Here is a 24,452-nt window from a genome sequence, read left to right as displayed (position 1 = left end):
AGCTGGAAAAGGAAGCACAAAGAAAGTGTAACCCCTTGATGAACAAGACTGGCAAACTGGTAACAACAGATAAGGAGAAGGCTGAGGCACTCAAAAAAATTTTTGCCTCCATCTTCACTGGTAAACCCTCTTCCTGAACCTCTCGAGTTGATGGACCTCGAGGTAAGGACTGGGGGAGCAAAGTCCCTCCCACTGTAAGAGACAATCAGGTTCATGACCACCTGAGGAACCTGAACATACATAAGTCTATGGGATCTGAGGAGATGCATCCCAGAGTCCTGAGGGAACTGGCTTATGTAGGTGCCAAGCCACTCTCTATGACATTTGAAAACTCATGGCAGTTAAGTGAAGTCCCTGGTGACTGGAAAAAGGGAAAAATTGCACCAATTCTTAAAAAGGATAGAACTGAAGACCCTAGGAACTACCAATCTGCCAGCCTCCCCTCTGTGCCTGGGAAGATCATGGAACAGATCATCCTAGAAGTTATGCTAAGGCACACGGAGGTGATTCAAGACAGCCAGCATGACTTCATGAAGGGCAAGTCTTGCCTGACCAACACAGCAGTCTTCTATGATGGAGTGACTACATCAGTGGACAAGGGAAGAGCTATGGATGTCATCTATCTGGATTTCTGTAAGGCCTTTGACAACATCCTTCTCTCTAAATTGGAGAGATATGGATTCAATGGATGGACTGTTCAGTGGATAAGAAATTAGAATAATAGAATCATAGAATCGTAGAGTCATTTAGTTTGGAAAAGACCTTTAAAACCATTGAGCCAACCATAAATGTAATACTGCCAAGTCCACCACTAAAGCAAGTTCCTAAATGCCACAACTACACATCTTTTAAATACCTCCAGGGATGGTGACTTAACCACTTCCCTGAGCAGCCTGTTCCAATACTTGAAGACCCTTTCAGTGAAGAAATTTTTCCTAATATCCAATTTAAGTCTCCCTTGGTGTAACTTGAGGCTGACTCCGCTTGTCCTATTGCTTGTTTCTTGGGAAAAGAGACAGACACACATCTAACTACTTTTCAGGTAGTTTTAGAGAGCAATAAGGTTTCCCCTCAGTCTCCTTTTCGTCAGGCTAAACAACCCCAGTTCCCTCAGCTGCTCCTCATAAGACTTGTGTTTTAGACCTTTCACCAGTTTCGTTACTCTTCTTTGGGTATGCTCCAGCACCTGAATGTCTTTCTTGTAGTGAGGGTGTGACGGTCCAATGAAACCATAGCTAATGTCTCAAACATTTGGTAAAGAACTTTGGCAAAGGAAATTGTTTCTATGGAAATGCCGGGGCTGTGCAAGTAATGGCAGGCAGGCGCAGCAAGAGGAGGTGGTCCTGCAGAGCTGGGACAACACTTTTTGGAGGCTGAACCTCCCTTTCTTGAGTGACTGTGAAGAGCCAATAGAGAAGCTGTTTTCACGATGCAAGTGCCAAAAGGAAAGGTCAAACAATGGTCACACCTCCAGGGAGGGGGGAGTAACTGCCCAATGAGCCCCAAGTCTACCAACTCATTTCCAGAAGAATCTGAAGGTACAAACTGTGCATGTAACAAAAGTAAGGAGAATTCTAGAGGCATAAACTGCGCATGATGCCTAGTTAACCTAATGAGTCCAAGTGCCCACACGGTGGAGGGGCAAGGAATTACAAAAGGATATGTGTCAAAGCCCCGGGTGGCTGCACCCCTCCGGAAATGGACCCCTAGGCTGCCTGGACCAACGATGGAACCAGGACTGGTGAAATATTCCTTTTTTGTCTTTCTCTCTCACTCTCTTTCTCCCCTTTTATCTCCCATTCTTATTCTGTATGCCCACATATAAGGCAAGGCTTGTCGGAGCATGTTTAAGGCTTATCGGTGTATGGTATAAGATCTGCCACTAGTTGGTGTAAATTCAATGCCTGTTGCAAGATTACTGACAAAGTTTCATGTCAATTATCTGTTGTGAGTAAACAAAAATTGAGTTTTGTGAACTGATGTTATTTCACCTTATTCCTGACCTGGGAATCGGTGAATCTGAGTTATCATCCTGAGAAATTGGGATGTGACAGAGGGTCCCAAAACTGAACACATTCAGGGTGCCAGCCTCACCAGTGCTGAGTACAGGGGGACAATCACTTCCTTTGTCCTGCTGCCCACACCATTTCTTATACAAGCCAGGATACCATTGGCCTTCTTGTCCACCTGGGCACACTGCTGGCTCATGTTCAGCCAGCTGTCAACCAACACCTCCAGGTCCTTTTCCACTGGGCAGCTTTCCATCCACTCTTCCCCAAGCCTGTAGTGTTGCATGGGGTTGTTGTGACCCAAGTGCAGGACCCAGCACTTCGCCTTGTTGAACCTCATACAATTGGCCTTGGTCCATCGATCCAGGCTGTCTGAATCCCTCTGTAGAGCCTTCCTACCCTTAGGCAGATCAACACTCCCCCGCAACTTGGTGTCATCTGCAAAATTCCTGACAGTGTACTCAATCCCCCCATCCAATTCATTGATAAAGATATTAAACAGAACTGGCCCCAGTACAGAGCCCTGGGGAACACCACTTGTGATCGGCTGCCAACTGGATTAACTCCATTCACCACATCTCTTTGGTCCCAGCCATCTAACCAGATTTTTACCAAGCGAAGAATATTCTCATCCAAGCCATGAGCAGTCAGTTTCTCTAGGAGAATACTGTGGAAAATAATGTCAAAGGCTTTACTGAAATCTAGTTAGACAACATCCACTGCCTTTCCATCATCCACTAAGAGGGTCACCTTGTAATAGGATATCAGGTTAGTAATTAAATCAATTAAACTTGGTTGGATAGTCACATCTAGAGGATAGAGGTCAACGACTCAATGTCCAGATGGGGATCAGTGACAAGTGGTAGCCCTCAGGGTTCCATACTGGGACCAGTACTATTTAATATCATCATCACTGACATAGGCAGTGATGATCAAGGGCAACCTCAGCAAGTTTATAGATGGCACTATGCTGAGTGGTGTTGTTGACATGCCTGATGTCATCCAGAGGGACCTGGACAAGTTCAAGAAGTAGGACCATGTGAACATCATGAGGTTCAACCAGGCCAAGTGCAAGGTTTTGAACATGGGTTGGGGCAACCCCTGGTATCAATACAGGCTGGGAGATGAAGGGATTGAGAGCTGCCTTGCAGAGAGGGACTTCGGGGTACCTGTGGATGGAAAGCTTGACGTGAGCTGACATCGTGTGCTCGCAGCCCAGAAAACCAACTGTATCCTGAACAGCATAAAAAGAAGCATGGCTAGCAGGTCAAGGGAGGTCATTCTGTTCCTCTCTGGTGAGACCCCACCTGTAATCCTGTGTTCAGTTCTGGAGTCCTCAGCATAGGAAATATATGAACCTGGTGGAGCAGCTCCAGAGGAAGGCCACAAAAATGATCAGAGGGATGGAATACCTCTCCTATGAGAAAAGACTGAGAGAGTTGGAGTTGTTCAGCCTGAGAAGAGAAGGCTCCAGGGAGACCTTATGGAGGCCTTTCAGTACTTAGAGGGGGCTTCTAAGAAAGGTGGGTACAGACTTTTTAGTAGTGCCTGTTGCAATAGGACAAAGGGTAATGGTTTTAACCTAAAAGAAGTTACATTTAGACTAGAGATAAGGTAAATTTTTTTTTAGAAGGGTGGTGAAACACTGGAACACGTTGCCCAGAGAGGTGATGATGTCCCATCCCTGGAAACATTCAAGGTCAGGTTGGATGGGTCTCTGAGCAACCTGATCTAGTTGAAGATGTCCCTGCTCATTGCAGGGGGGGTTGGACAAGACAACTTTTAAAGGTCCCTTCTAACACAAACTATTCTATGATTCTATGATTCTAGTAAAAGTGTCAAATAGTGGTCAGATGAAGCTGAAAGATAAGAACAACTATATCTAATTGATATGATAGATAACACAGTAAAATTTACTTTTTAGAGATTCATATAATCACTGAAAATCTTAGTTAATCAGTGTGTCTGTTAGACACAAAACAAAGCCAAAAGGCTGACTATTGCCTGTGATTTATATTGTCCAAGTGCACTGTGGCACACAGTAAGAGACATTAAAACATTAGTAATGTTTGACTGCAAGTCAAGAAAGAAAAACTGCAAATACATAGACTACAGACAAGACATATAAAGTCACATTCCGTCAGCAAAAGAGGCTAATTTGTGCAATGACTAACAAAGAAACAAAATTCCTAGAAATTGAAAGTATTAACTATCTCATTAACAAAATTGTAATAAAAACACTTCTATAAACCAACAAACCCTGCTATTAAATATAACACCTTTTGACATTTTCAAGACCAGACAGAAATTCTACACTGACAAAAAGAAAGATTGAGGAAAATTCTAGCAGAGCAAAACAGAAGTAAAAAAAAAAAAAAAAAAAAAAAGTAATTAAAGGCTTGTCTTTAACATGGTCTACCAACTTAATTACAAAACTCAAATCAATAAACTAATAACTTCCCACAACTTTCTGCAAGAAAACATTATAGAGAAAACAACCACATTATGCTTATGTCTACTGATAAATTCTCTGGAGTTCACAGCTTTCCAGACCAAGTTCTTTTGGAACTGTTAAACCTTACACTTACTTATGGTAACACTTGAGGAAAGTTCTGATGGAACATGGAGAAAGGAGAATATCTACCAAGGCTTACCTTATTAAAAAAATAAGTTGAACACCTGAATATTAAAATATGAAATTTAAGACCAAGGTCATTAAATTCAGCTATCACAGAATCATCAAGGTTGGAAAAGACCTTGAAGATCATCCAGTCCAACCATTAACCTAACACTGCCAGTTCCCATCTACACCATATCTCTCAGCGCTGTGTCGACCCTACTCTTAAACACCTCCAGGGATGGGGACTCCACCACCTTCCTGGGCAATCCATTCCACTGCCTAATAACCCGTTCTGTAAAGAAATACTTCCTGACATCTAGTCTAAACCTTCCCTAGCGCAACTTGAGGCCATTCCCTCTTGTCCTATCACTTGTTACTTGGTTAAAGAGACTCATCCCCAGCTCTCTGCAACCTCCTTTCAGGTAGCTGTAGAGGGCGATGAGGTCTCCCCTCAGCCTCCTCTTCTGCAGACTAAACAAACCCAGTTCCCTCAGCTGCTCCTCATACGACATGTGCTCCAGACCCTTCACCAGCTTTGTTGCCCTTCTCTGGACACGCTCGAGTAATTCAATGTCCTTTTTGTAGTGAGGGGCCCAAAACTGAGCACAGTAATCGAGGTGCAGCCTCACCAGTGCCGAGTACAGGGGTAAGATCACTTCCCTGTTCCTGCTGGCCACGCTGTTTCTGATGCAAGCCAGGATGCCATTGGCCTTCTTGGTCACCTGGGCACACTGCTGGCTCATGTTCAGCCAGCTGTTAATCAACACCCCCAGGTCCCTCTCTGACTGGCAGCTCTCCAGCCACTCCTCCCCAAGCCTGTAGCGCTGCTGGGGGTTGTTGTGGCCCAAGTGCAGCACCCGGCATTTGGCCTTATTGAAACTCCTACAGTTGGCCTTAGCCCATCGCCCCAGCCTGTCCAGATCCCTCTGCAGAGCCTCCCTACCCTCGAGCAGATCAACACTCCCACCCAACTTGGTGTCGTCTGCAAATTTGCTAAGGGTGCACTTAATCCCCTTGTCTGGATCATCAATAAAGATGTTAAACAGGAGTGGCCCCAAAACCGAGCCCTGGGGACACCACTCATGACCAGCCACCAACTGGATTTAACTCCATTCACCACAACTCTTTGGGCCCGGCCACCCAGCCAGTTTTTTACCCAGCAAAGCGTGTTCCTATCCAAGCCATGATAAGCCAGTTTTGCCAGGAGAATGCTGTGGGAAACGGTGTCAAAGGTCTTACTGAAGTCAAGGTAGACAACATCCACAGCCTCTCCCTCATCGAATAAGCTGGTCGCCCTGTCATAGAAGGAGATCAGGTTTGTCAAGCAGGACCTGCCTTTCATAAACCCATGCTGCCTGGGCCTGATCATCTGATTGTCCCACACGTGTTGTATGATGGTACTCAGGATGAGCTGCTCCATCAGCTTCCTGGGCACTGAAGTCAAGTTGACAAGCCAGTAATTTCCCGGATCATTCTTCCAACTCTTCCTATATATGGGCGTCACATTGGCCAATTTCCAATCTGTGGGGACCTCCCCGGTCAGCCAGGACTGCTGGTAAATGATGGAAAGCGGCTTGGCGAGCACCCCAGCCAGCTCCTTCAGCACCCTCGGGTGTATCCCATCCAGTCCCATAGACTTGTGTGTGTCTATGTAATGCAGTAGGTCACTGACTATCTCCTCCTAGATTGCAGGGAGGTCGTTCTCCCAGTCTCTGTCTTCTAGCTGAGGAGACTGGATTCCCTCAATACAATTAGACTTGATATTAAAGACTGAGGCAGAGAAGGCATTAAGCACTTCAACCTTTTCCTCATCACTTGTTACCATGTTTCCTCCTGTGTCTAGCAGGGAATGGAGGCTCTCCCTGATCTTTCTTTTGCTGTTGACGTACTTATAGAAACATTTCTTGTTGTCCTTGATTGCTGAAGCCAGATTAATTTCTAGCTGGGCTTTAGACCTCCTGATTTCCACCCTGCATAGCCTCACAGCATTTTTGTAATCATTGTGAGTGGTTAGCTCCTTCTTCCAACGGCTGTAAACTCTCCTTTTCTCCCTGAGTTGCAGCCAAAGCTCCCTGTTTAGCCAGGGTGGTCTTCTCTGACGCCGGCTTCTCTTACAGCACTTGGGGACCACCTCTTCCTGTGTACTAAGACTTTCTTCTTAAAAGAGTGCCCAGCCTTCCTGGACCCCTATACCCTTCAGGACCATCTCCCAAGAGATCCTGTCAAGCAAGTGTCTAAACAAGATAGTTAGCCCTTTGGAAGTCCAGGATGTCAGTTCTGCTTCCCCCTCTCCTGGCCTCTCTAAGAATAAAGAATTCTATTATTTCATGATCACTGTGCCCTAGTCAGCGTCAAATTGCCACATCATCCACCAGTCCTTCTCTGTTCACAAAGAGGATGTCCAGCAGGGCACCTTCTCTGGTTGGTTCACTCAGCAGCTGCGTCAGGAAGTTATCTCCCACACATTCCAGGAATCTCCAGGACTGGTCCCGCTCTGCTGTGTTGTATTTCCAGCAGATGTCTGGGAAGTTAAAGTCTCCCACAAGCACACGGGCAAGTGATTGTGAGATTTCTCCTAAATGCCTATAGAATATTTCCTCCACCTCTCTGTCCTGGTTGAGTGGCCTATAGAGGACTACCACTACAACATCTGCCCTGTTGGCCTTCCCCCTGATTCTAATGCAAAGACACTCCACCTGTCTTCACTATACTCGTGCTCGAAGCAGTCATAACAGTCCCTAACATACAACTCCACCCCATGACCTCTCCTTCCTTGTCTATCCCTTCTAAAGGGCTTGTAGCCATCAACTAATGCACTCCAGTCATGGGAGACATCCCACCATGTTTCTGTGATAGCCACTACATCAGAATTTTCCTTTTGCATCACGGTTTCAAGCTCCTCCTCTTTGTTACCCATGCTGTGTGCATTGGTATACATACACTTCAGTTGAGCTGATGTCTCCAGCACCTTTTCGCATTTAGAGGTCCTAACTCCAGCCTGAGCTTTCACAGGTGTTACCATGGTTACTGATCCATCAATGTCCCTACATCTTTGTTGTGCTGCATGTATCCATCCCTTGCCTCCACTGAGATGACAGGGTGAGGGTCATCGCTGGCACAACAGCCCACAAACTTTGCTAATGGACCCTGGGGCTTATGTCTGGGAGTGCCATTTTTGTCCCGTTCCCCCTTCAAATCTAGTTTAAAGCTCTCTCAATGAGCCCAGTTAACTCCTGCCCCAAGATCCTTTTCCCCCTACTGGGACAGGTGCATCCCATCTGATGCCAAAAGGTCTGGCATCCTGTATACTAACCCATGATAGGAAAATCCAGAACCCTTCTGGTAACACCAGTCTCAGAGCCACAAGTTCATCTTTTGAGTTCTCCTGTAATCTTCTTCATCCATCCCCCCAACTGAAGGGATGGAGGAGAACACAACTTGTGCCCCCAACCCCTTAATCTGTTTCCCCGAGACCCTGAAATCTCTCTTCATTGATTTAGGTTCTCCTGGTAATATTGTCACTACCTACCTGAAAAACCATGAGAGGGTAGTAGTCCTTGGTTCTCTCTAGAGTGGGGAGTTTTGCTGTGAGGTCCTTCACCCGGGCCCCAGGGAGGCAGCAGACTTCCCTATGAAGCAGGTCCGGTCTGCATATTGGGCCTTCGACATCCCTCAGAATGGAGTTACCCAGTACAATGACCCTTCTAGGGTTCTTTTTAATACCTGGTGTAGAGCGACCCGGCCTTGGTGGACCTTGATCTTCCTCCTTGTTTGACTCATTTTCTTCATCTTTCTCTACTTCATTCAAAAGTTCCAGGGCCCTGTATCTATTGTGAAGGGACACCATGGAGGGTGAGGGTGGTCAGGAGAGGCTTTTCCTGCCTCTTTGAGCAGGGACCTGTTTCCAATCTTCCCCATCTCTTAGGTCCTCTCCTTCTGCTCAGTAGCAAGAGGGTGAGGGATCGCTTGCCTCTTTTGGAGCCTCTATTTGCTCCTTTTGCTTCAGAGGTGCTAAAGTGTTACTCCATCAATCAAATTCCCTTTCACACTCCCTAATTCTTCTTAATATTTCAACCTCTTCTTTGAGTTCCGCCACCAGGCTGATGTTTTGCTGATCAGCGATACCAATTAAACTCAGACAGCAGAGTGAAAAGAGCAGGCGTATTTTACTAGAAATAACTAAATAATAGAATAATACAGAAAACATATAGTAAGAAAAGACAGAATACTGCACTCAAACAAATAGGAAAATACAGGGTAATGGATCAAATCATTACTACATGAGAGAGACAATAGTGATTAAGAAAGATACATCACCACTTGCATACTTTACCATCATCCAGATCCGCAGTTGCTGGGGAGCCCCGGTTACAGCGAGGATTTGGAGAGCCTGTCCTGGCAAGTGGGAAATCCTACGCGGTGCATCCACCCACAGGTGAGGCTTCCAAAGTTGCTGTGAGTGGGTCCAGCCTTATATACCCAAAAATCAGCAAACCAGAATAGCTGGCACCTTTGTTTTAAGCGGAAATACCTGTTTTCAATCTCACATTAGATTCCCCCAGAGCCTGGCCAGGGCTCAAGGGAGAAGCTGAGGGAGTTTCCCTGCTTATCTAATTGGATTATGCGCAAGGTCTCACATCAGGCCACAGTGACAGACAACGGTCTCCAGGACCCTCTTATCTTGCCCACACACAAAGAAAGATAAATATACATTCAAGATAGCTACATCTTCCATACATATTTCACTAATGATTACACACTGAGTTAGCAGCTTCGGCTCAGGGCCTGTTTTTCAGGCTTCAATACTTCCACTTTTTACATCAGAATAGGTGGTTTGTTATAACTTAGTATAATACCTATTAGCACAATGGTTATCAGTTATAAAATATACAGGATTCATCTATAGATCAACTCTGGCTTGGGCCTATTGTCCAAGCCTTAGCACTTCAGCTGAGCAGGTCATCCAGCTGATCACAGCGCACACAGGTGCTGTCACTGCTGCCCTCAGACAGGATTGAAGGGCTCAGGCACTCCCTGCACCCAGGGACCTGCACTGCTGCATGTTTGCGTGGCAGCTCCGTCTGGGTCACCATGTTCTTTCTGGTGGTGGTTTTGACCCAAGTGGAGACCATAGTTCAGTCTGCTCATGGAGGACGATAAGATGACAATTAGCTCAGATAAGCTCTAGACCCAGGAGACGGACTATGCCCTGTCCATTTGGCCTTGCCTGCAAGAACTACTGCGTGAACTGCCATGCCACACCCTTCCAACGCGCCACATCCTTCTGATGCACCATGCCCTGTTTGCCCGCCGTGTTCGCCGGGCTCCCTCGGGGCTGCTCTTGTATGTGAGGGGCGTTGGGTGTCATCGCTCCAGTCTCCACCCACTCTGAGTCACCGCTGCCCTCGTTCCCGGCTCAGTCTTCTCGCTCAGAGGGGAGGCGGTTTGACGCAATCCCTCTTCCCTGGGCTTCTGACTTCTTGGGTTGCGGTTTTGTTGCGGTTTTTTGATGCTATCAGAAGGGTCCCCCGCTGCTATCCTCCTCTTCGGAGCCCCTCTCCTCAGCAACTATAACCTCTGACTCAAAACTCAACTAAATCACCAAGGATACTGGTCAAATAATAACTGATAAAAAGAATGAGGTGACAGTGGCTGAAAAAAAATGTTTAAAGCAAGCATCCTACTTTTAAAAATATAGCATATAAAAGAAAAAGTAGATATTTTAATGAGAGAAATCTTAACCTACTTAATAATTATATTTTAGGAAATGCTAAATGTCTCTGAATTAGCTAAAGAAACTAATGATTAGATATTTTCCCTAGTGTAAAAACTACAAAATGATTGCTCTGGGCAGTGAATGTGATTGCACATTAGAGAAATTCCAAGTACTGCCTTGCTCTATTTTTTTTATTAAAATCACCAAATAAATTGTGTGAAACTTTTCAGAGAGAATTTGTAACAAGTTTAGTTAACTGTAGTTACTGTTTGAAAGACAGAAAATGCTAAAGAGAAGAATGGGAAGAATTATTTTGATAGTGTTTTGCAAAATATTCAGAAAGCATAATTTAAAATCCTATTAATTTAATGTTCAGTTAAATTTATTTTTTAAAAGTCCAGGAATATATGTCAATGTATGTATATTATTGACCAAAAATACAGCTGCTAAATATTAAAACAAATCCATGGAAGTCAATAAAGCTAAAGTGATTTTTACAGTTAAGGGATTTTCTCTTTCTACTGAACAAAGAAACATAATCTGCAGAAAATTAGAGAAGACATGAGGTGAAAATTATGCCAATTGACTGCAGAAAAAAGTTGGCACAATAACAGAGGGGCAAGTCGTGTCTTCTCCCACAAAAATTTACTAGCAGCTTCTAAGAGAAAATAGGGAACTATACCCAGCATACCTTCTTTCACATAAAAGAGTGCAGTTTTTCCCCCTCACTCAATAATTCTAGAATTACTCCACTTAACTCCTGAGATTTGAGATAAGCTTGAAAGATATCTGATGAAAAGGACCTGTCTTTTTTCTTGCCCCTGCCTTAAAATCCTGTCTGCAAGCATCTCTCTCAGAGGCTCCATCTCTGAGCAAAACTCTGGATAGGGTCCTATAGGAAAACAAGTGCAGCATTACTAATCACTGAAACATACACAAAATTATTTTTCCAGGCTAAAAAGATCCACCTTTCCTGTAGTGGTAAGAATCACTGATAAGAGACCAGACTGTTAGGGAGAACAGAGCAATCAATGGGTTAACATCACTTTGGGGAAGGAGAATATAATGATAGATTATCTTTATTCTTGGAAATTTTATTGGTTAATTCCCTAGTCCCTGCAAATAAATTTAGTTTACAAAAAAATAAGATCTTAAATGTATTGTTTTGTAGTGTCTCTTGATAACAAACATACTCTAGTCAATGTAGCTCCTGCTGAAAAAATTTTGATTTTTTATCTGGAAAGAAAACAAACTAAACCCTTCAGAGCATAACATGCAAGACTGCTTCAGATCTTATGCTTACTCTATACCTGACCTGCACTCTATCTTGGAAGTTTAATGTTTAAACCAACAGGTTTGGCATCCTTCTTGGAAGAAGATGTTTTGAACTTCAACTTAATGGTTTCCTTCAGCAAGAGATCAACCTTCAGGAATCATGGTCTAGAAAGCTTATTTAGTTTCTAGTCAATAAATCACCTACAAGTGCCACTTAGAAAGCCTTATTTTAGTCTTTAGAAAGTCTTTAATCACTGATATTTGATATTAATTGCTCTTTGATATCCAGTCATACTTTACCTACTAACAACTTATATCTTTTCTAGACTGTTATTAAAAGCTCTCTATAGTTGTAATTACTGTGAAATACTTTAGCAAAAAAATAAAAAGTTGATTTCCAACACATGTAAATATCTATGTCCTTGTCTATTTCAGGCTTAGAAAACTGTGCTTCAAACAATAAAGCCAAATTTACAGCTGTCAGCAAAAGAATAGTTCTGAATTTCCAAAACCGGTAGCAGATCTATCTAGCCTTATGCTTGAGCTACGGAATTAATTTTAAAAAAAGCTACATCGTAATTTAGAGTTTTGTCTTTTGTCTAAAATATTCTGTATATAATTCTCACTGCACTTGATATGGAAATGAAATGACAGATCTTTGTATATTCATTTTTTAAAACTCTTTTATGCCCTAATCTCTTACTTTATTTTAGGCTCAAAAATATTACAAGCAGATGCAACAGCCAATATCAAAACTTCTAATTTACTGTGTTAAATTTAAATCTAAGTATAAAAATTTAAACAAAAAAATTGCTTATTCAATAATGCTCCTTCCAAAGTTTCACATTTTTCAACAGTACCGTTTATGACATACCCCTAATGCCTTACAGCATTTTCTATAATGATGTGATTTAAAATACATACTTTTAATGAGATAGGTGTACTTTCAGCTAAGAAAGATGAACATAGATGGAACTTTCTACAGGAAGGAGATTAGAAAAGAAGGAACACTACTAGAACAACAAATTTATTACAGATATAACACCTTCCTCCAAAAACAAACAAAACAATCCACACATATATACTAAAACCGTCTTGTCTTTTCTTTTATAGAAATAATCTGCACCATTGACTAATTCAATCAAGAGATGGCTATTTTGGGATGTTTAATAGCATTCAGTCATAATTTCATGGTATAACATGAGACTCAGCTATCTGAAGGGTAGAATATTTTACATTTGCAACTAAAAAGGAGAAAAAAGAAAGGGGATGAAGAAATATAAGAAGAAAGGGATCCTTGAATAGAGCTTCCTACTACAGCTGCATTCTTCTATCTGTGATAAAAATACATGAAAAGAGGGCAACGCTAACAAAAAAACAATACTTAGGGATTAGACCATCTATTATTTCTCCCATTAAAGTAAAAACCATTATGCAGCATGATTGCACAGAAGAGTGCTGAGCTGGTATTCTGTGAAATGTGAGTGAATAATTCACTCAAAAGAGAAGTGAAATCTTCCCCAAAGGGCAATTTAATACCTTCCACTTGTCATGATTTGCTGTTTTGTATAGGCAAAAAGGCATGCTTATTGCTTGGTTTTTTTGTAAGCTGCTAGACCTATCATCAGTTTTACCCTAAGTGACTAAACCTGTATTTTGTGCAATGCTGGGTTCCTTTTGAATTTGTCAATTGGGAAGGGAGGATGCTTGAGCCATGTGGAGCAATTACAGTAGCAGCTCTGAACATTCATGTCATGGTATATGAGGCATGATGACCATGTTTTTAAACTTGTTTTAAATACATCTATGCTCAGTTGAGATTTTTCACCTAAGTACAGAAGCTGAGTCTGAAATAATACCTGAAGTGCTTGCATTAACCTGAGATAAGGTCTTATGTGTGTGTTTGTTTTGCTGATTAGGGATATCAATTAAACTCAGACACCAGAGTGAAAAGAGCAGGTGTATTTTACTAGAAATAACTAAATAATATAACAGAATAATACAGAAAAGATACAGTAAGAAAAGACAGAATACTGCACTTAAAGCAGACAAAAGGAAAATACAGGGTAATGGATCAAATCATTGCTACATGAGAGAGACAATAGTGATTAAGAAAATCAAGATCATCCAGATCCGCAGTCGCTGGGGAGCCCCGGTTACAGCGAGGATTTGGAGAGCCTGTCCCGGCAAGTGGGAAATCCTACGCGGTGCGTCCACCCATAGGTGAGGCTTCCAAAGTTGCTGTGAGTGGGTCCAGCCTTATATACCCAAAAATCAGCAAGCCAGAATAGCTGGCACCTTTGTTTTGAGTGGAAATACGTGTTTTCAATCTCACATTAGATTCCCCCAGAGCCTGGCCAGGGCTCAAGGGAGAAGCTGAGGGAGTTTCCCTGCTTATCTAATTGGATTATGCGCAAGGTCTCACATCAGGCCACAGTGACAGACAACGGTCTCCAGGACCCTCTTATCTTGCCCACACACAAAGAAAGATAAATATACATTCAAGTTTGCTACATCTTCCATACATATTTCACTAATGATTACACACTGAGTTAGCAGCTTCGGCTCAGGGCCTGTTGTTCAGGCTTCAACACTTCCACTTTTTACATCAGAATAGGTGGTTTGTTATAACTTAGTATAATACCTATTAGCACAATGGTTATCAGTTATAAAATATACAGGATTCATCTATAGATCAACTCTGGCTTGGGCCTATTGTCCAAGCCTTAGCACTTCAGCGTTGCAAAGGAAACCCTTTTTTCCATAGAGGAACATTTCAAGGAGGATCCCCTGCTGAGAAGTCTCAGAACATGTTTGGATATTTATCTGTAGTTACTCATTACAGTTATATCAACTAGGTAAAAGAAATTCCAAATCCTTGATCTAAGGAAAAACAAGGCATCCAGTTTAAGACACAAAACATCTAGTTTAAGATGCAAAGCATGCTTTACCAGTGTGATGGTTTTCTATGATGAAGACAGAGAACAGTGAACGATGATCTTAAAGGCCTTTTCCAACCTAAAAAAATTCTATAATTCTGTGAATGTTGTTTACAGAAGCAAGACATTAACACTGGCTCCTGTAGTACCATTATAATCCAAATGGACAGATATTAACTGGGTAGCTAGACAATATATGAATTTACCTGGACTTCCAGCCTCAAAAAGTTGCAATCAGTAGTAAAAAAAAACCCAACTGGCAGACAGTTGTTAGAGATGTCCAGAGCATGTTCTCTAGATGACAGTATCAAACTGGGGTTTTAAGGGCAGGGCTGTTACACTTTGGGACCTTGACAGACTGAAGAAATGGGTTGACAGGAACCCTGTGAAGTTCAGTGAGGTAGGGCAATGTTAAATCCTGCATCTGTAATGGGCTATCCCAATGCAACCATACAGGCTGGATGTCAGCTGTATAGAAGGAAGTTTTGCAGAAGGCCCAGGGTCCTAGTGGACAAGTTGAACCTAAGTCAGCAGCATGCTTTTGTGGAAGGAAGGCCAAGGGCATACTGGACTACTTCTGCTAATACTAGCACAAATATAGCCAGCAGGTCCAGCGAAATTATTCTTCCACCCTATTCAGTCCTTGTGAGGGGTTAAAATACTAAAGGACTAAAGTGTCTAAAGTACTTTGTCCACTTCTGATCTCTTCAGTTCATGATAGACAGGTACTTACTGGAACAAGTCCAGTGGTCAGGGACTGGATCACATGATGAAAGGGGAGCGTTTCAGAGAATTTCAGTTTTTCAGCCTTAAGACGAGATGGGTCTGGAGAGACCTTCGTGTTGTTTATAGAAGTTATTGAGTTTCCATCCTTGGCAATATTCAGAACTTTCCTAGACATGGTCCTGAGCAACCTGTGCTAATTAACCTTCTCTCAGCAGGAGGCTGGACAGGAGGACCTCTGGAAAAGAGGTCTCTTTCAACTTTTATGACACTGATTCTGTGTTAAAAGAGCAAATCAACACTTCCAGGAAGCAAACTGTGCACAGTGCAGTTTCAGGATTTCAGTGAAGCTAAACCAAACAAATTTGCCTGGGAATCTGCAGCTAAAAATACAAGAACATAGACAAGAAGACATGCAGATCCCTCATGGGCCAGCAGCCATTAGATCTATTGTATGTTTTATTGACTGATGCTCCACATAATTAACTTTCAATTTGGTAGGAAACAAAATGCAAATTTGCTGGTAAGCAACAGAATAATGCCTAGGCCTATTGGGATGACACTAGGGGTGTCATTACTCATTAGTGAAAGCAATCTCAACAATAATAAACATCTATGGATATTCATGGTGAAATTTGCAAAGCAAATTTGAGCAAAAAGTAAGAAGCTAAAAAGATAAAAAGAGAGAGAAGAAGTTTACAAGAAGCTTAAAGTACTTGTGGTAATTGACACAAGTTGCTTAGGGAAAAAAAAAAAAAGTTAAAAAAAAAGAAAAAAACCCTCATGTAATCTTATTCATAGATTCTTGTAACTGGTTACTAACAATTCAAAGAAGCAATATGCAATTAAGCATATGCAATAAGTTTTTGTTTGGTTGTTTTATTTGTTGGGGTTTTTTTCCTATCTGGTAGTAAGAAGATAGTGAAACATATACAGGCATTTAAATTTGCCAGTAAAATGGTTATTGTCCCCTCAGCTACATTCATAACACAAGTCAAATCTGCCAGCACTTTAGGAGCATCTTTTGGGCTCTACAGGTTTACAGGAACATTCTAGATACATCCAGTTGTCACTAGATCTGTAATTTTATACCAGAATATTGCTTGTTTTCTTCCAGTGTCTTAATTCTCTTGCCTCTTTTCCTGCAATGTATCTTGTTTTGTTCTGTATTACTCAGTTCTAATTTTGACATAGCTTTCACTATTCCTCCAAGAACAGTCTTGTAGCTAAAAATCTTGGAGCTTAACATGTCAGTGGCCCAATTACCACAAAAAAAAAATATTGAAACATTCATATTTATGTCACCTGACAACTTAGTCTTCCAACTGGGATGTTCAGCTGTCATACAAGCTTTGAATAATCTTGCACATGGGAATACTTTCCAGTAAATCAAAGTCCAGTGAAATGAGCATGTCAAAGGCTTGATAATGTCCAAAATTCATCTTTTAGGTAAGTACTCTTCATCCATACATAGAACTTGGATATTTTGCTAATTTTTAAAAGCTGGCTTTTTTTTTTTTTTTTTTTTTTTTTTTGAAATGGACAGTGACAGCATTATTTCTCATTGCCAAAGGGTACAAGGACTTAGCATGCAATATGTACATATGAACTAAAGTGAGCCCAGAAATCATGCTGGAAAACATTCTTCGGAATAATTCAGACTTTTAAATAATTTACTGCAGAGAAAAGCTACCAAGAAAAAAAAATTTTGGCAGACAATAAACACTTCCAGTCTCCACTCACTTACTATTGTTAGCAGATTTTATATTAAAAAGTAATTCCTGAAAGTAGAAATAAATAGAAATTTCTATTTTTTGAAAAGTAACATCCCATTTTCACGCTGGTGCCCTGTCATGGTTTAAGGCCAGAGGCTGCTCACTCACTCCTTCCCCACCACCACCGCCTGGTGGGATGGCGAAAAGAAAATATAACAAAAGGCTCAGGGATCGAGACAAGGACAGGGACTATGGTCATGGGAAAAAGACAGACTCGACTTGGACAAAACACATCAATTTAATTTGAACACCACTACTACCACTAATTTACCAATCAAATAAGAGTAAGATAGTGAGAAAATGCAACCACATTTTCAAAACACCTTCCCCCTACCTCTCCCTTCTTCCTGGGATCAGCTTTGCTCACGATTTCTCTACCTCCTTCCCCTCAGTGGTGCATGGGAGCAGGGGATGGGGGTTGCGGTCCATTCTTTACCCGTTGATTCTGCCACTCCTTCATCCTCAGGGGGAGGGCTCCTCACACTCTTCCCCTGCTGCAGCATAGGGTCCTTCCCATGGGAGACAGTCCTCCACAAACTCCTCCATTGTGGGTCCTTCCCACATGCTGCAGCTCTTCACAAACTGCTCCAACGTGGGTCCCTTCTGCAGGCTGCAGTCCTCCCAGCAACAGACTGCTCCAGCACGGGCTTCCCTCAGAGTCCTGGCCTTCTTCGGGCACAGCCACCTGCTCTGGTGTGGGGTCCTCCACAGGCTGCAGGTGGGCATCTGCTCCACTGAAGACCTCCATGGGCTGCAGGGGCACAGCCTGCCCTCTCACCACGGGCTGCAGGGGAGTCTCTGCTCTGGCACACCTCCCGCTCTTCCTCCTTTTTCCTTCCACTGACCTCAGTATTTGCATAGGTATTTCCCTCACTTCTCCTCCTCCTCTCAGGTTCCCCTTCTTAAATATGTTATCACAGAGGTGCAACCACCATAGCTAAGTGGCTCAGCCTTGCCCAGAGGCGGATCCGACTTGGAGCCAGGGAAGCTTCTAGCAGATTCCCACAGGAGCCAGCACTGTAGCCCTCTTCCCCACTACCAGAACTCCAGCACAAACAAACCCAATACATGTCCTCATAAGAATTTATCTTTATACACTTGCTTTGAAAATTTATACATAAGCAAAGAATTAATAAAATAAATTGAATAATTTATTTTTGAACATAGCAAAAATTAATCAAAGCACTTTTAAAGGATATTAACAGGCTAGCTCTCACTTAGAAAAAAAGATGTCTTAAATCAGAAAGGTTGTAATGTGACATCAGGAAGAGTTGCCTGTGCTTTCTTGGTCATTTTATACTCCTTCACACCTTGCTATACTGAAACTTTAACTGAATTAATATTGCAATTTTTTAAAAAATTGCAGAAAACAAATTAAACAGTCCACCTCCAATCTTGACTGTCCACTTGCTTTTGTTACAGAACCACGTCAATCTTCTTGTCATTTTAGAAGGGGCCTTTGTCTGCTACTCCAAAAAAGAAGAAAATGCTGTGTGATGACACTAATTAAACTGAAACTAAGATGAGAAAAATCACTGAGACCCCATGTGCCTTAAAGCCCAAATATATCACCTCTCATAAAACAGGTTTCCCAATCTAAGGAGCAAAGGTCCATAGCCTTGATCTCCCACATTGCCACTGAAATGGCTAATAGCTACTTTTTAATGCAAATTCATTTTCTTACAAACCCAATTCAAGTGTAATTCAATTTTCTTATCTGTTGCCATATGATTAAAAAGTAATTATTCTGCTAACATTTTTGATTAAAATGATATTATCTATGGTTCTAGATGCATTAAGTACACCACTGATCTCAGATACCAAATGAAATTTCCATAGATGAGTCATGAATGCATTTTCCTGTTTTACAAGTTGCATTGTAACTGGTAGTAACTATGAAACATGGTATTCAGCAAATTCTCTCATATCTGTCAGATATAGAAAAGTGTTTGTTTCTTGTATTTTTTTCTAATAAATAATGTGTGTATTATTCTTAACAAGATCAGCATGTTGTAAGCTGATGTCTGAGGTTAAACGCTTCCCCCAGCTGTAAGTTTCAACCTTCTTGCCAGCTGTATGCTCCCATGGGCCATGTGTGCGCAGTATAGAAAATTTGTGGTAAAAAGTCAAGATTTTTGGAAAACTTGAATTTTTACATTTTTCAACCACCATTTGAGTCAGCATTTCAGCCCGAGTTCATTGAGTCTGTCCCTTATACCAAATGTGAAGCTGTGATAGCTTATTGACTAATAAATAAATAAAAACAAGAAGCAATAATAAAATTTCTAATGCAAGGTATTGATCATCATCATTCTCTCCTAATCAAACTATGGCTGTTAAAATTAGCATTTATACATTTATACATATATATATACATTATATATATTAACGTGACATTCTTAATTCCTTATTTGCCACAGACTGCTTATATGTAGTGCTTAGATCTGTAGTTGTAAGAAGATCAATACTTAGTTTTGCATTTTTCAAGAAACTTGTGTATAACATGATTGACTCAGGATCAGGGATAGCAACCATCATTTTGCAACTGGTAAATAATGATCTGCAAAGAGATGTATTTACACTGTGCATTAAGTGTCATAAGAACTAAGAAATAATGTCATAATATCAATTTATGGAGTTTTTCCTGAAAACAATGAAGAGCAATCAGTGATTTCATACTAATTGTAAGTGTTGGTGATGTAAATCATGTTGTAACTCAAAATCTTAAAAATATTTTCTTATGACTAGGAAAATAAAAAGAAAAATCAATGTAATTTCATTAATTTAATTAATAGTGATGGAATCTTATTACCCAAAAACTGGTCTAGAAGTAGACCTCACATTATATTTTTGCTGTATTCAAGAAACTTCATAAATCAAAAAAGTTTGTTTAGTGCTGTCATTTTGAATTATGTCTTTAGCTGTCTTCAAACGCGTACTGTGGTTAAAATTGTAGCTTACATCAGTTAAAACAGCTGCCAAGCACATATTACACTAGCTGACAACTCACTTGAGTTTTCTAATCTTCATACTCTCACACATTTGTCTTCATTACTAATAATGTATATTTTATCAAATTTTATCTTTAATGATACTTTCATCAAATATTCTCTGAATGTGTCAATATCTTGAATAGAGTCTCCAGTGAGTAAAGTAAATGCATTTTGTCTCTATGACTGTAAGGTGCAGCAGTCTTCTATGACAATAATTTTCTTCCCTCCAAATGATCCAAGACAACATCCTCACAGTAGAAGCCTTTTCCTAAACTTCACTGAAATCAGTGTTAGTCTTCTGGCTTGGTCTTCCATGCTTTGAATGAACTCCATCTCTACTATGACTCTGGACAGTCACAAGTTCATGTTTTTTCATTTGGTATTTTCTATTTTGTCACTGTTACAGTTTATTACTCTAGTCCAAGGAGAGAATTGTTTCCTCTGCATGTGAACAACGTTTCCGTGCATAACCAGCATACCTGGTTTATATGGACCCCCAGCACAGCATCTCTGAATGGAGAGTAAATCCATACTAACACAATTAAAACAAACAGACTGGCTTATATTAGTACAGGCTGCAGTTTGTTTTTTGGTTGGTTGGTTAGTTTTAGTTTGGTTTTTTAACCTGTGGTTATATGCAAAACTTACATTGCTACAACATCATGAGAAGTCCAAAAGGGAAAATTTACTAGCACTACTTATGCTAACATTTGAGGCAGCTAAGTGCATTTGAAAAAAACCCTTTAATCAGGACCGGCTTTGATGCATAACCTTCCAGAAGTTTTCCATTTACTGTACTTGAGGTACATTCATTTCATTTCCAAATTCCCATAGCTACATTTAAAAATTATCTTTATTAACGTATCTCCAATTATATAGATTCCTATATTTAGCCAGTGGTTTCACTCAGCTGCATTTTATTAATTTGGATTAACACCATATGCGGAATTGGAATTCTGTATCTTAATGTAACATCTCATAATTGGAATTCTTGAGACCCACCAAGAAGAAAGGCTATATCAAAATGAACATTTTTATAATCGTAGTACACGTAAGTTGAAAGACAAGATGCCCCACAAAAGATCCTTTAAACTGGCAGTGAAAGGAAATTCTCAGCATGGTTATGAGTTAGCAATTAGTTAATTGCACATAATATCTATATGTTAGCAGAAGAATGGCTTCTGTACATTATTTTGGGTTTAAGTCACATTATTTTGATTAAAAAAATGAAAGGAAAACTCTTGAACACTTAATAGTGACATAATAACATTTATATATATAATCTGGCATATATTCTCTTTCATAAAAGGTCTGAAATTTTTCTATTGAGACAGTAAAATGCTATATTATTGGAAATAAAAGATAATTTTTTTTCCAGTTTATAAGTTAACAAAGATCCTATATAAAGATGTATCAAGGACAAACTGCCATTGTTCTGTTATTCAATAAATTTAGTGCTTCTTTGTTAAAGCATAAACACTTGCTTTACTAAGTTTTTTAGAGCTCAACTTTAATGTACTGGGAGAAGAGGGAACAACAAAAGCAAGATAGCCATTTACTACAGAGGATATATTTCCTTTAAAAACTCCCAGTAAGGTTTTCTTATTTCCTACTCCCCAGTGAGCAGCTTCAAAGAAGTAAAAGTGATTAATACTGCTCTCATCAACTACCCACTTTTAAAGTAGCTGCAGAGAATGTAAATAATAGCAAAAGAAAACAACCACATCTGAAATGGGAGCATGAGTGCTACTGCTGAGCTGTTAATTTAGATTTTACTTAGACTATAACTCTCTCCAGTTCCTAAACCTGAAATGGCTATGAGAATTCATTTATTTGTTTCAAAATAAGATGTGTTTTAAAAACAAAACCAGATATTATTCTTCCTTCTATCTATTCCTGAGGGGACCGGATCAGAACTATCTGGATAATGGAATTTTGAGATACCAAAATTGCTTTAATCCCGTATTGGAATACAGACATTTTTCAGTAGTTACATGAGACTACAATAGTGTCAAAACAGGCGTAAACCTTTCCTTCTTCTATCTCTTTTCCCAGTATTAGAAAGATCTGTGAATGTGAAAACTAAGAAATCCTTGAAAAATGGTTGTTTCAAAACAGTTTGGACCACTGACAGTCCTGATTTATCTTTTATCATCTGGTCCCATAACCTATTTTGAAAGTTAAAGATTGTGGGGCATCTAGTGAATACTTCTGTTCTGCGAGTATGTACTGCTACAGCCCTGGAATTGTACACAGTGATGTACCTCACTTTGCGGTGGTGCATGGCATGGAGAACATATTGGAAAGAACAGCATTCAATTTAAAGGGTTTTAGAGCACCACATTTTTCCATGGCACTGCAAGATAACTGTCTGTGTATGTGTGTATGCCATTAAAAGAGAAAACAAGAGTGCACACAAGAGGAATGACTGTTGTTTCACTCTGTTCTTGATTCCAGATAGACAGGAAACTAATTAGACCAGGGTGCTTGGCTTAAATAGAAAAAGAGTTTGCTCTGCACGGCAGGGTAGAGCTTTGCACCTCATTTGCTGTTGAGAAAGTGAGAGCTGGGGCCTTCCAACTAGTGAATAAAATAAGTACAATGTTCCCTTTCTCTCCTGGATGGAGACATAAAAGAAGAACATTAAATACCTTGAAGGGCACAGCAGCTAGGAGTGAAAAAGATTTCCCTTTGAAATCATAGAAACATAGAATTGGTTAGGTTGGAAAAAACTTTTAATCTTATTGAGTCTAACCGTTAACCTATCACTGCCATGTCCACCAGTGTCATGGTTTGAGCTCAGAGGGCAACTGAGCACCACACAGCTGCTGATTCCCCACTTCCCTCCCAGGGCTGAGAAGGGGAAAATAAGCAAAAATGCCGCTCACTCTCTCCTTCCCCTGCCAGCGCTGAGAAGGAGGAAAACAAAGGACCCAGAAAATTGAGAGAAGGACAGGGAGGGATGACCTCATCCTTTAAGGCAGGCAAAAACCAGACTCACAAGGGGAATTAAAAACAACATAAGTTTAATACAGACACTAACAACAACAGACAGAGTAGGACCATGAGAAGCATTACCACATCTTGAAAACCCCTTCCTCCATCCCTCCCTTTTTCCCAGGCTCAGCTTTGCTCCCGATATCTTTACCTCCTTTCCCCCAGAGGCAGAGGGGACAGGGAATGGGCAGTGCCATCAGTCCTGTTGCTTCTTCCACCTCAGGGGCAAGAACTTCTGACATTCTTCCCCTGTTCCAGCGCGGTCCCCTCTCATGGGAGACAGTCCTCCACAAACTTTCCCTGACATGAGTCATTCCCATGGGTGCGTGGGTCTCCCCTGCATGTTGCAGTCCTCCCAGTGCCAAAATACAACAGCAGGGGCCCTCTTCCCGTAGGGTCCCAGCCTTCTTGGGGCGCAGTCACCTGGCATGGCTTGTAGCCCCCCACAGGCCGCAAATCAGTATCTGCTCCACCGTAGACCTCCATCAGTGGCAGCCCTGCTGTCTCACCACAGGATACAATGTTGTCTCTGCTTCGGCACACCTCCCCCACCCTTCTCCTCTTTTTTTCCACTGACCTCGCTGTTCGCACAGATGTTCTCCTTGCAACTCCTCCTCACAACTCCTCCAACTCCTCCCAGGTTCCCCTTCTTAAATACATTATCACAGAGGCACAGTTAATTGGCCTGGCCTTAGTGCAAAGCAGGTCTGACTAGGAGCCGGGGGAGCTCTGAGAAGCTTCTCACAGGGGCCACCACTGTAGCCCCCTCACCTGCTACCAAAAAATCCCTGCTACTCACTTAAACCAGGAAAACCAGTAAACCACCTCCCTAAGTGCCACATCTACATGCCTTTTAAATACCTCCAGGGATGGTGACTCAACCACTTCCCTGGGCAGCCTGTTCCAATGCTTGACAGCCCTTTCAGTGAGAAATTTTTCCTAATATCCAATCTAAACCTCCCTTGGTGCAACTTGAGCCCATTTCCTTTCAATCTATCACTCACTACTTTGCAGAAGAGACCGACACCACCTTGCTACAACCTCCTTTCAGGTACTTATAGAGAGCGATAAGGTCTCCCCTGAGCCTCCTTTTCTCCAAGATAAACAACCTCAGTTTCCTCAGCCACTGCTCGTAAGACCCTTCACCAACTTCGTTGCTCTTCTTTTGACATTCTCCAGCACCTCAATGTCTCTCTTGTAGTGAGGGGCCCAAAACTGAACACAGTATTAGAGGTGCAGCCTCACCAGTGCCGCGTACAGGGGAACAATCACTTTCCTAGTCTTGCTGACCACACTTTTCCTGATACAAAATGGGGAAATGAAACAATAAATTCCTTCTTTGGGTACCAAGATGAGGCTGAGCATTTTCCTATCATATTTCAAAACAATTTTTAGCAAGTTTTGC

Source organism: Strix uralensis, chromosome 2 (genome assembly GCF_047716275.1).
Source record: "Strix uralensis isolate ZFMK-TIS-50842 chromosome 2, bStrUra1, whole genome shotgun sequence".
Classification (NCBI taxonomy): Eukaryota; Metazoa; Chordata; class Aves; order Strigiformes; family Strigidae; genus Strix; species Strix uralensis.
The sequence above is the reverse complement of the archived record's forward strand: the minus strand, read 5'-3'. Positions refer to the sequence as shown.